We start from the raw sequence: 13,550 nt of genomic DNA, 5'->3' as shown, positions 1-13,550 counted from the left end.
GGAATCCTAGGACCAGGACTCCAAGGATAGGAATGGAAATACTACTCAGCATTTGTGACCTGCTAACAAGAATTTGTTCCTAATATTTTATACATTTTTTTGGCCTACACATCTTGGTTTTAAATAAAAGAATGCTTCTACTAGAGACATACAAATTATTCCACCAGACTGAACGTTAATATGGCCACCAAAGCACTTGATTTATAACATAACCAGTAACCAAAAACATTAAATTTACTAGCTGGGGTGCTTGTTCCTGAATATCAAAATGAAATTGAATTCTATTCAATGGTGAAGGTAAGGAAGTCTCTGCATAGAACACAGCAGATCATTTAGGCAACCTTTTAGAATTATAAGCCCTGTGAGTATGTCAGTGAGTTTTTATAACACAATCCAAGCAGGGTTGCTAGTAGACATTTGGGCTATTAAAAAAAATTTGTTTAAGGATGCCACCACAGCCTGCAGCACAGTAGCTGAGCCAGAGCCACGAGGAAACTGGTCTCCCAACTTTCCCTCTTACAGCCACCTTCTGGGATGTGTCCCAACACTGTTAAAACATGGTGGCTTACTATAAAGGTCTGGGTGTGCAGAGACATGTCTCACCCAAGGACATTACAAAGTCATGTTGGAAACAGGCACTTAAATGTAACCAAGATGAAAGTCCTAAAAATAAAGAAACAGCTGAGTGGAAATTCAAATAAGTAGCTGAGGTAAATGAGTTGTGATGCAAAAAAGTGGGACATCTATGACAAATGCAGCAAAGAAGGATTAAGTGGTGGTGGAGGAGGACATGGAAGTCACTTAGACAGTCTGTTTGAGTTTGGCTTCACATTGAAGAACCCAGATGATGTCTTCAGAGAATTTTTTGGAGGAAGGGACCCATTTCCATTTGCTTTCTTTTGACCCACTTGATGACTTTTTTTTGGGAACTGAACGGGTCCCAGAGGAATTAGAAGCTGAGGTACCAGCTCTATTTTCTCCACCTTCAGTGGATTTCCTTCTTTTGGAGGAGAATTTCCTCCTTTTGATAAGGGCCTCACTTCCTTTGGGTCAATAGGTCATGGAGGTCTTACTCCATTTTCTTCAACTTCTTTGGCAGCAGTGGAACGGGCAACTTCAAATCAATATCAGCTTCAGCTAAGATAGTTAATGGCAAAAAAAAAAAATAATGTGGAGAATGGTCAAGAAAGAATAGAAATCAAAGAAGATGGGCAGTTAAAGTCCTTGACAATAAACGGTAAGGAGCACTGGCTATAAGCACCATTTGAGGAATAACAGGAACTTTTCTTTTTGAAGATTTCAAATGAACTCAACTTTCTGTATAACTGTATCTAATCTAAAGTATTTATAAAACAGGTCATCAGAGCCCCTATTAGTCATAGACTTTGGAGTTTATTGTTGGGACCATAAAACAGTACCTTTTTTTCCCCTTTACAATTATTGTAATCTCTGTATGCAAACGAAGTTAACAAAATGTACTTTTGTTTAAACTGAGGTGAGCCCTGTGACAAGATTTTTTTTTTTAACACCATCTTGGATCTCCTTCCCATTGTGATGAAATGTGAGTGAGTAGTGGCAGCCTGTCGTGATGTTAGCATTGCCAGATGGATTATCTACAGAAATATCTCAATTTTATTTTCAGTACTTAGTGATGAAAGCTATTGCTGCATTAATGGTAATACATTTCTGGTTTAGTATAAATTAAGGATGTTTCTAGTTGTGCATGGATGCTGACAACTTTGTCAGTTCTGACAGTTTGTTTAAATATGCAATGTTAAGTAAGTGTAGGTTTAAAAAAAAAGCTGGTAATTTGGGTCTTTTGTCATTTGCTTAAAAAAAACAAAAGAAAAAAAAACTATTTAAAAACTGGCTAACTGAGATACTTGCTGAAAACAAATGGGAACACAGGATGATTTGCAGAAGAAACAGTAGTATGTCGTGTGTTCTGTTATGGCTTTGATATGGGTTGAGTGTATCCTCCAAGGCGTATGTGCTGGAAGCTCTCCCAGTGTGGCAGTGTTGAAGGAAGATGGTCCTTTAAGTAGTTGAACCCCATTGGAGGTTAATAGGTCATTGAAGGTGTATCCTCCCTTAGTAGAGATGCTGAGCCAGTGCAATGAGTTTGGACTCACACCAGTGGTTGTAAAGGAAGGTAACCCCCTCCTTCCCCTCCCTCCTGCCCCATGCTTGGAATCTTCTGCCCCTGGCCATTTCCCCTTTCTGCTTCTCTGTCACATTATGATTCAGCCAGTGCCTTTCAATAGATGGCAAGCATATGATATTGCTCATTCTTGGACTGTTAGCCTGAACAGCTAAACAAGCAAACAAACACATACAATGTTCTCCATAAGATACTTCATGTATTCTGTTAAAGTAACGTAAAGTAGACAAACAGTATTATTTCTAGGAAAAAAAAAAAACCATGACTGGAATTGTGACTGTTTCCTACTTGATTTAAATATTTTGCGTATAAATATCTTTGCTTGCTTTGCACACTTGTTCTTTTATCATTTATCATAAAACACAATGGCTTTAGTTCATAATTTTCAATTTTTTCATGGTAAATGAAAGTATTTTTTCTTGATTGCATGTCAGTTATGGGAGCAGTAGAAAAATAAATGTCATTTAATTATTTTATACCATCTTTTAGGGGAAGGTTGATGTGTTATAAGTTTGTCGTTTTCTTCAGTTGGAGACTATGTATGGTTTAAGGAAGGCTTATGGATGCCAAGTGAACAAAAGGGTAGACATGCAAGAGTACATTTTTGTAGGCTTGGATTTTTCAGCAAACCTACTTTATTTAGGGTTCTTAAGCATCTTTACCTCCCTTCCACCCCACCCCCAACTTTAGATAGATTAGTAAGGAAAAGGGCTATAGACCTGTTTTAGCTACTTCCTGCTGACTAGGGTCAATGGGTCTTTAGGGCATTACCCAACTCAGGCCACGATACCAGCAGTCCAGACCAAAGGCCAATACCAAATAGCAGCACGAATCAGCACAACAAGTCAGTGAAAGCAGCCAGACTCAGTTGAATTGCACCGAGAAGTTCCCTGGAACAAAAATGTTCTGCAAAGTCAAGTGTCAAAGCACGAAGACCAGTGCAGCGATGTTGATCCAAAAAAACAAAATCTCACTGTGCGTGGGCCTCTATATATCTCCTCTCCTCAGAGTCCTCCCACAGATGATCTCAGCTGGTCAAAACCACGCTTCCCCTTGCACCAGAGAGCTCACAGCAAAACATCTTGTGCCCTCTCACAAGCCAACCTCCAGCAAAACGTCACGTGCCCAGCTTGCAGCAAAACATCACATGGCCAAACTAAGTTTTCAGAGAAACCAGAAACTTCCGCTTCACATTTGGGTAGGTCAGACTGAGCCATAAAGTTATCAGACACTTGGGAAAATACTCTGCATGGGTCTGTAAGGGTGTTTGGAAGAGTAACTGGCAGAGTAAAGCAGACTGCCTTACCTAATTTAGACATCCCTCCTCTAAATAATTAAAGATCCAAGTGATCAACGCAGATCTTAATAAGGAAGATGCCTTTCTGCCAGATTGCTTGAGCTGTCTCTGGATCCCAGCCTTCACCCTCAAGCTTCAGGCCTTCCTTCTCTCAGGTCTATTGGCTGCAAAGATGAAACAGTTGTTTCTCCTGTCTCAAGGCTACTGGTTGGAATGGGAATTGTATGTGACAGGTACCTCAAATTGACAATGTAGTGAAGATGCGAGATATCCCTTCTTTATTTTGATGAATCTATATATTTATATTTCCAATAGTCTAATTTAAGACTGTCACTCTTCACTCTCATTTATTCTGCTTCTCTGGGGCAATACTCTATGTCATCATCTCTAGAAATAAGAAAAGCAATTGTAATGTGGTAGATCCTCAATGATTACTTTTTGAATTAATATGATTTATAACATTGTTATCTAAGTGCAGTGTACTTATATCCAATAGTCACTGAAATAATCTGCAGAAGAGTTTCATAAGTAATGTTAAATTATTCCTCTTTTTAAAATGTATGACTATTTATAATTTCACATTGTTTGGGGGAAGTTCTATACCTGAGGGAATGGTTTAATTCAGTTCATGCTGTAATTTAATACACACCAGGCTATGTAATTGTTTAAAATGAAAACGATGGTCCATAAAAGATGTTCTATGAAGTGTGAATTAATGAATTAAGCACAAAATCCTGCCACATGTGCCCTTTGGTAGTTTTGAAGGGATTACATATTCTTAAAAATGTGTTATATCAGTTATGATTAAGTTCAGCTTATTAATTTCAGCTTATGTTTACTTAAATACCCTCATATAAATTAATACTTATTTCACAGTGTTTGCAGTCTAGCAAATGGCTCAGGGCCTTTGTGAAAACCTTCCTGTGTTCTTAGACTGCTCTGGGTTCATCACATTACATGTTAAAGTTCCCCTGACCTGTTGGGAGCCATGCAAGAGCAACAGCTAAACAGCTCTAGAACTCATGGAATGTGGCTCACCAGTTGCCACAATCATGATGAGTTTGTTCTGGAGAGGCATAACCCCAAGAACTATGTGTCCTGAGGACTACATGCTATTACGGAACATAGCTCTGCTTGTTGCACCTTAAAGATTTAAAGTAGAAACGGCTGATTATTTTTCATATAAAGTTTGGGTTTGTGATTCTTTTAAGATTTTTATAAGATTACCTTTTAAGATAATTGATGCTTTCTTTGTAACTGCAAACTGCAGCCTGCCGGTAAAGAAAAGCTGGCTGAGAATTTACCTTGCTTGCTCACCCTGTTAACATATAAACAGGTTGCTTAGCTACAAATATGTCTGGGTTCTTGGAAGTAGCTTGTTTTGCATATTTGTTTTCCATCCATAAAACATTTGATCATGTGAACATATCGGGAACATGTTTTTCTTACATATACTCATTGTAATCATTCACTTAAAGAAAAATGGAACGTAACTACGTTGTGAATTTTGTACTGCTTGAAAGATTTTGCTGGGATATATAAGCTGTGGAAGAAAGAATAAAAGTGTGGTTTGGAACTGACTCTGTGGGGTTTGTTCCGTCCAACAAATATATATATATTTAGGATAGTTTGGAACATTCTCTTTGGAGTGTGTATGTAAGGTTGGGTTAGCCCTCACTAGTTTGATGTAGTTTGCTTCATCCACTCAGTATGTGAATGTGTAAGTATGTATGCATGTGTGTATGTATGTATTTATGTATGTGTACATGTATGCATAAACTAGAAGAAGCCTGTAAGAGAAGCTAAAGAAAGAAAAGTAAAGAAAGAAGCTCATTGGAACCTCCCTGTGAAGTCTTTCTCACTTTATCATCAAGAGTAAGAGTGTGTGTGTGTGTGATCTTTTTCTCTTCTCTCCTTTTCTACAACCAGTGGAAGCCCCTGCTAGGAGCCAACAGTCCTGCTTATATGGGTAACTGTAAACCCTCTCCAGGAAGCTATCGGCACTGGCCTGCTGCCAGCAATTTAATTCTGGCCCCTCAGTTTGCCACTATCAGTGGAAGCCACAGTTGGTAACCATCCGTTCCTGCCCTGAAAAATTACCCTCAGAAAAAGTCTGCCGGCCCACCAGCCAGGCAGCAGCTGCGGATCTACCTAGCTTGCCTCCATTGAAATGTCGAAGCTGGTCTTCCACACTGACCGGTTGCTTACTGAGGAAAACTTCTCTTCTTTCTTATTGAGCCTTGTTAGCTACATGAAGTTACTGTGTAGATGGCTTTGTTTATTGTTTATCTTCCTCATCAGATACCACTGATCATGTACATTTTGCTGGGCATTTTTACCATATCCTAGTCTATAGAAAAAGCATAATGAAGATAGATATACTGTTTATGTGATAACTATTTCTAGTCTTTACATGGTAATATGTATAAAGTCAAGGTTTTTGTGTATTTTTTTTTAATGAGTAAACTAGCTTTCTGGCTTATTGATGAATACTTGATTCTTTTTATATCCCTTCAATTCTATTATTCTAATAAATAAATATGATTTAATAGAGCAAATTAACTGGATGAAAGCTAGAAAACAGGATTTACTGTCATCCTTTGGGGGTTATTTTAGTTCTACAGATGGAAGCATGAAAAGAGAAAAATAAAGCAAAATGAATTATCTGGTTTCTCTTCTTGGTTTATAGCTTAGCAGAATGGAATGTCACCAGGACAGAATTTAAATATAAATCTGAATTTTAGGAACTTCTTATACTACTTCTATAATCAGAATTTCTTCTATGGTGTTGAACAGGGAAAAAAAGTAGAAAAGAATTCAGAGGTATGGGCATTTTATTACTTTATCAAATATTTGTTGAAACTCTAAGGAATTCTATTGTATTCAAATGGATTGAACATCAGTATGGACATCAGAGACACAATGGATCACAGTTTTTCATTATTAAGAATCATACAATAAAGACAAGGGACTCTCACAACTATTTTTAATATAATTTTTATTACAATTTATTCACTTTGTATCCTAGCTGTTGCTCCACCCTCATCCCCTCCCATTCCTGGGCATTTCCTCTTTCCCTCATCTCCTCCAATGCCCCTTCCCAAGTCCACTGATAGTGGAGGACCTCCTCCCCTTCCATCTGACCCTAGCCTATCAAGTCTTATTAGGACTGTCTTTCGTAGTTTTCCTGTGTGGCCTGGTCAGGCTGCTCCCCACTCAGGGGAGGTGATCAAAGAGCCAGCCACTGAGTTCATGTCAGATACAGCCCCTGCTCCCCTTACTAGGAAGCCCATTGGAGACTGAGCTGCCATAGGCTACTTCTCTGCAGGGGGTCTAGGTTATCTCAATGAATGGTCCTTGGTTGGAGTATAAGTCTCAGAAAAGACCCTTTTACCCAGATTTTTTGTTTCTGTTGTTCTCCTTGTGGAGCTCCAGACCCTTCCAGGTCTTTCTGTCTCCCGTTCTTGCATAAGATTCCCTGCACTTTGCCCAAAGTTTGGCTGTGGGTCTCAGCATCTGCTTTAATACCCTGCTGGGTAGAGTCTTTAAGAGGCCCTCTGTCTTGTTTTTGCAGAGGCTCCTATATTGTTCCTTATTTTCACCTTCTTCTGATGTCTATCCCGTTCAACTATAAGCCACAGGGAACTATCTCGGAGGAAGCTAGCAGCATACAATGCGTTAGTTCCCGTGAGCAGAGAAGGCTTGAGCCCAGTGAGCTGTGGCTTGGTTCTTATCAGCACCCATTACAGGTACAGCTGGAAAAAGCCCTGGATTTGCTGATCTGTGCTTTGTCTGTTGTACTGATGAGAGTCTTTCTTCCTTTACCTCCCTGCCTCCAATCAGCTTGGTTCTTCAGGAAATACTTTTGCCTAAAAGTTTTGACAAAGAAAGTTCAGCAGCTTTTATTTCAAGATGTATGCACTTTGGGGAAAAATAAAGACTGAGGTGGTGGTGTTACTTTCATCAGGGAAGCCTTTTCAGACAGCTGAGAGAGTGGAGAATAAATGAAAGTGGGGGCAGATGCCATGTCATGGGCTTAAAAGCAATCATAGGAAATGAGTGCAACTCAATAATGATGTCTAAAGCAATTTCTAAGACCCAAGATGAACAAATTGCAAGGAGAATATGAAAAGATATATATGCAAGAGAGGTTAAAGCCAATCTGTTCCCCATTTCTGACTCCTTACTTTAAAAATCCTGGAGGCTTTTAGATAACTGCCAGTTCGGAATGTTCTGTGTACAATGACATAGCCTCTTCTCCAAGGAGTTTCTTTGTCTGAAGCTTGAAGCACAGATAGTTTATCACTGTTTTGCTGCAAATTACAACTTCTTATCTGAGCTGTTTCGTGTAGCAACTTTTGGGTTGAATGTGCTTAATGCTTGTGGTCACCACTGATGTCACATTATTGACTTGTAGATACTGACTCAAAGCTCTTTAAGAAGGCTTTTGTTGTTTGTTAAAGTCATCTGTTTATTTAATTAATGTGATCTCTGGCTACATGACAAGTACTGATATGGACCAGGGACTCTACACTGAACAAAAGGACAGAAAGCCTGCCATCCTGGAGCAAAAGAGAAAATATATACGAATCAGGAAGGACAGCTATAAAATGTCAGATGGATACTGATAATGCTACTGAAACACACTTTTATAGTGAAAAAGTAAAGGAAGCTAAGCAGGTAGCTTTGCCAGTTGACAAGATTTACCATTATTTAGGAGACAAACTCCAAGTGCATCTTTGAGGGTGTTTCTAGAGATATTTTAATGGAGTGGGAAGACCCACTCTACGTATGGATGGTTCCATTCCACAGTTGGAGTTGTGACTGAATAAAAAGGAGAAAGCATGATGAATACCAGCTTTCCTCCCTGCGTCCTATCTGCAGAGTCAGTATGATCAGTTGGCTCATGACTGTGCCATCATTTCTTCTAACCCAGCAGAGAAGAAGTATATTCTTTTGTGTTTGGGTGAAAAGTTTTGTAGGAGTCTGTTTGGTCCATTTGATTCATGACATGTGCTAGTGTCACATTTCTCTGTTTAGTTTCTGTTTCATTGATCTGTCCATTGGTGAGAGTGGGGTGTTGCAAGTCTCCCATTATTAATATGTGGGGATCTATGTGTGGTTTCAGTTTTTTGTTTGTTTTTTTTAAATATTTTTTATTTTTAATTAATTTTATACATTCACTTGTATCTGAGCTGTAGCCCTTTCCCTCTTTCTCTCCCAATCCTCCCCTCCCTCCCTCATCTCCTCCCTGTCCCCTTCCGAGCCCACTGAGAGGGGGTGTCTTTCTCTCCTTCCATCTGGTCCTAGCTTATCAGGTATTTTCAGGATGGCTGCAATGTCCTTATCTGTGGTCTACCAAGGCTGCTCCTCCCTCAGGGGGGAGGGGAAGCTCATGAGTTCATGTCAGAAACAATTCCTGTTCTCCTTACTAGGTAACCCACCTGGATACTGAGCTACCATGGGCTATGTCCGAGCAGGGGTTGTAGGTTATATCCATGCATTGTTCTTGGCTGGATAAACAGTTTCATAGAAGACCCCTGTGCCCAGATATATTTGGACCTTGTGGGGCTCCCTGTCCCCTCTAGGATATACTAATTTCTCCTTCTTTCATATGATTCCTTACACTCTGCTGAAGGTTTGTGGTTTCAGTTTTATTAATGTTTCTTTTACATATGTGAGTGCCCTTGTGTTTGGGGTGTAGATGTTCAGAATAGAGATGTCATCTTGGTGGAATTTTCCTTTGATGACTATGACGTGTCCTTCCTCATCTCTTTTGATTCATTTTGGTTGAAAGTCTATTTTATTAGATATTTGAATGGATACTCCAGCTTGCTTCTTGGGTCTGCTTGCTTACAAAACCTTTTTCCAGCTCCCTACTCTCAGATAATGTCTATCTTTGTGGCAGAGGTGTGTTTCTTGTATCAATAGAATGATGGTCCTGTTTATGCATCCAGTCTGTTAGTCTGTGTCTTTTCATTGGAGAATTGGTCCATTAATGACCTGTGACTCTTAGCTTATTTTATTTTGATGTTGGCTGTAGTAGTGTGTTTGTGTGCTTGTTTACTTTTGGTTGTGCTGTAGTGAAGTTATTTATATCCTGTGGGAGTTTTTGTTGTTTGTTTTTGGATGTAGTTAAGTTCCTTGGGGGCTAGTTTTTTCTTCTAGTATCTCTGTAGGACTGGGTTTGTGCATAAATATTGCTTAAATTTGGTTCTGTCATGGAATATCTTGTTTTCACCATCTACGGTGATTGAAATTTTTGCTGGGTATAGTAGTCTGGACTGGCATCTGTGGTCTTTTAGGGTTTGCAAGACATCTGCCCAGGCCATTCTGGCTTTTATAGTCTCTGCTGAAAAGTCAGGTGTGATTATGATAGGTTTGGCATTATATGTTACTTGGCCTTTTTCCTTTGCAGCTTTTAATATTTTTTTCTTTGTTCTGTATATTTAGTGTTTTGATTATTATGTGGTGGAGGATGTTCTTTCCTGATCTAATCTATTTGATCTTCTGTAGGCTATTTGTATGTATTTATAAGCATCTCTTTCTTAAGAATGGGAAATTTTCTTCCGTGATATTTTCTGGGCCTTGGAGTTCGGAATTTTCTCTTTCTTCTATTTTGATTATTCTTAGGTTTTGTCTGTTCACAGTGTCTTTGATTTCTTGCGTGTTTGGGTGAGGAATTTTGTTGGATTTAACATTTTCCTTGATGGATGCATCCATTTCTACACCTGAGATTCTTTTCTCTATCTCTTGTATTCTGTAGGTGATGCTTACCACTTTAGTTTCTGTTTTCTTCCTCAAGTTCTCCCTCCCCAGGATTTCTTCAGTTTGTGATTTCTTTATTCTATTTCCATCTTCAGATCCTGAATGATTTTAATGATTTCCTTCACCTCCTTGTTTGTATTTTCTGGCATTTCATTAAATGATTTATTCAATTCCTTCAATGATTTATTTGTTTGTAGTTTCCTATATTTCTTTCAGTGATGTATTCATTTCCTCTCTACAGGCCTCAAACTGTTCAACTGTACCTTCTATATTTCTTTAAGGATTTTATTCTTTTCCTTCATTATCATTTTCATAACCATAGATTTAATGTCATTTTCTTGTGTTCCAGATATGTTAGGTTGCTTGCCATGGGATAACTGGGTTCTGGGAATGCCATTTGTTTTGGCTTTTGTTGATTGTGTTTTTACACTGGTCTTTAGCCATCTGGTTATCTCTGGCATTGGCTGCTAGTTCCTTTTGCCTACTGGAGTTCTTGGGGGTGCAGAAAAAGCCCTGGGCAGGAAGCTGGATGTTTCTGTAGGAGCTCTTCTCAGATTTTTGGGAATGGTCTTGAACTGGTGGGTAGATCTTAGGAACTTGCCTGTGGCTTTCCTCAGCTGCATTATCTTTCGGACCAAGTGGATTCCTTAGGAGCATGGGGATCCTCTTTTTGCCAAGGGAAGTCGCAGAGTCAGCCACCCGACTTCTGGCTTGCTTGCTCAGATCTTAGTGAGCCCAGACACCATGCTCAGACACTGTGCTTGTTGGACACAGCCATTTTGGAGAACCTGTTAGCTCAGAGGTCTTGCTGGTCTCCATTGGGAGATGGGTTGAGCTTTGGTGCAGTGGCTGAGGTTGCTTCTGTGGGTCCCTAGCATTGGGAGGCCAGAGGTAAGAGTGGGTTCCTGAGGTTGGAGCCATGAGATGCCCAAACCCGAAAGATATCCACAGATGGTGGGATTGGGCAGGTAACCTGAGGCTGAGGCCAAACCAGGAGGGAGCCTAGGAACTTTTCTGGGATTAGCTGGGTGACCTGAGGTTGGACCAATGAGTTTCCCTCACCATGGGTTGTCCTCTCACCTGGAAACACAGATGTTGGGGTTTGGGGGTCCACAGTGTGGTCTGTCAGTCACTCTTCTCTTACTACTCTCCTGCTGTTCAGATACTGTGCTGGGGTCAGATGGAAGGAGGGGAGCACCTCCCATATCAGTGGACTTGGGAGGGGCATGGAACAAGAAAAGGGAGGGAACCAGGGAGAGAGCTACAGCTGGGATACAAAGTGAATAAATTTTAATTAACTCAAAATACATTAATTTTAAAAAACGCAGTTGTGCTGCTGACACACGTCTATTATTCACCAGTTGCAGGATATTGCAGGTGATTGGGGCATTTACACCTTTGCTTTCCAGCACCCCACAAGCTCTGTATGAAGCTCCTTAAAACAAAGACCATTTCTAGTCCACACCATAATGATGAACTTGTAAAATATTTATATGAAGGTCTATTCCTTCTTGTTAGTGTTGGACATAATGGGACTGAGGTCCTTGTGCAATTGAGGTAAGTCTTTCATTTAGTCTTAGTCACTGCTCTATTGCTACAAAGAGACAGTATGACCAAGGTAATTTATATTAAAACAAAACAAAACAAAAAAAAAACTTTCATTGGGAACTTGCTTACAGTGTCAGAGGAGTAGTTCATGACCACCATGGGAGAAAGCAAGGCAGCAGGGAGGCATGATACTAGAACAAAAGTTTAGAGCTCACATCTGACCCACAAGGAGCAAACAGAGAGATCTTAATTCAGCCTGGCCTGGGCCTTTGAAATCTCAAAGTCTACCTCCAGTGAAACAGCACATCCAATTGGAACCAAACATTGAACATGCTAGCCTTTGGGGCCATTTTCATTCAAACTATCACTGGGTGAAAAGGAAGAAGAGAGCAAGTATAAAGTCACCAAAAGAAAAGAAATTAGATCATGATTTTAGAATCTTTTCAGTTGTTACTATTGACTTTGTGATGCGTTCTTACACCTTACTAATCCTAAAGTCTTAAAATGTGAGTCTGGTCTTACTATCTCCCACTTCTTTCATAAGATTCCCTGCACTCTGCCCAAGTTCGGCTATAGGTCTCAGCATCTGCTTTGATACCCTGCAGGGCAGAGACTTTCAGAGGTCCTCTGTGTTAGGCTCCTGTCTTGTTCCCTGTTTTCTCCCCCTTCTGATGTCCATCCTTTTTGCCTTTCTAAATGAGGACTGAGCATCTTACCCAGAGTCCTTCTTCTTGATTAGTTTCTGTAGGTGTGCAGATTTTAGTATGTTTATCCTATATTATATGTATAATATCCACTAAGAGTGTGTATATACTCTGTGTGTCTTTCTGTTTCTGGGATTCCTCATTCAGGATGTTCTTTTCCAGTTCCCACCATTTGTCTGCAAAATAGTAAGACCTGGAAAGGATAGGAGCTTCACAAGGAGAGCAACAGAACCAAAAAACACTGGGTTCAGGGGTCTTTTCTGAGACTGATACTCCAACCAAGGACCATTCATGGAGATAACCTAGAACCCCTGCTCAGATGTAGCCCATGGCAGTTCAGTGTCCAAGTGGGTTCCATAGTAATGGGAACAGGGACTGACTCTGGTATGAACTGATTGGCCTGCTCTTTGATTACCACTCCCTTAGGGGGCGGGGGTGCAGCCTTACCAGGCCTCAGAGGAAGACAATGCAGCCATTCCTGATGAGACCTAATAGACTAGGATCAGAAGAAAGGGGAGGAAGACCTCCCCTATCAGTGGACTGGGGGAGGGGTATGGGTAGGGCAGAGGGAGGAAATATGGGCTTGGGAGGGGAGGCAGGAGGGAGCTACAGGTGGGATACAAAGTGAATAAACTGTAATTAATAAAAAAACATTATAAAATGAGAAAAATGTGAGTCTGTAGTGTGAGGGAGGGAGTTCATTGGAAGTTAATATTTGAAAAGACTGATGAACCCAAAGATTCAACCTGAAATTGAAATACCTTTTAGAATTCACTGATATGGTGGGGTTTTTGAATTATTTTATTATTGTTATTTATTGTTGTTGTTATTATTATTATTATTATTATTATTATTATTATTATTGTGTGTGTGTCTAGACTAAAGCAAGGTTTGTACAAAAATGTAATATAAGATTCCATTGTAGAAAGGAATTGACATACCAAACTTGATTAGCTCATTGTGAAATTCATTTGATGGAAAATACAGTGCAATGAAAGATAGCGATTGTTAAGAAACCAAGTCACAGTTTGTATGTTACCAGTTTCATCGATCTACACCTAGAAAGAGTCCA

General features: G+C 39.8%; 1 pseudogene; it reads left to right on the top strand.

Annotated features, from left to right (window-relative positions):
• The first annotated feature begins 557 nt into the window (after window positions 1–557).
• LOC129681027 (dnaJ homolog subfamily B member 6-like) lies at window positions 558–1,257 on the top strand (annotated as a pseudogene).
• Window positions 1,258–13,550: the final 12,293 nt, after the last annotated feature.

This window comes from Psammomys obesus, unplaced genomic scaffold (assembly GCF_907164565.1).
Source record: "Psammomys obesus unplaced genomic scaffold, mPsaObe1.curated_primary_1811, whole genome shotgun sequence".
In the NCBI taxonomy this organism is placed as follows: domain Eukaryota; kingdom Metazoa; phylum Chordata; class Mammalia; order Rodentia; family Muridae; genus Psammomys; species Psammomys obesus.
The sequence above is the reverse complement of the archived record's forward strand: the minus strand, read 5'-3'. Positions and strand labels throughout refer to the sequence as shown.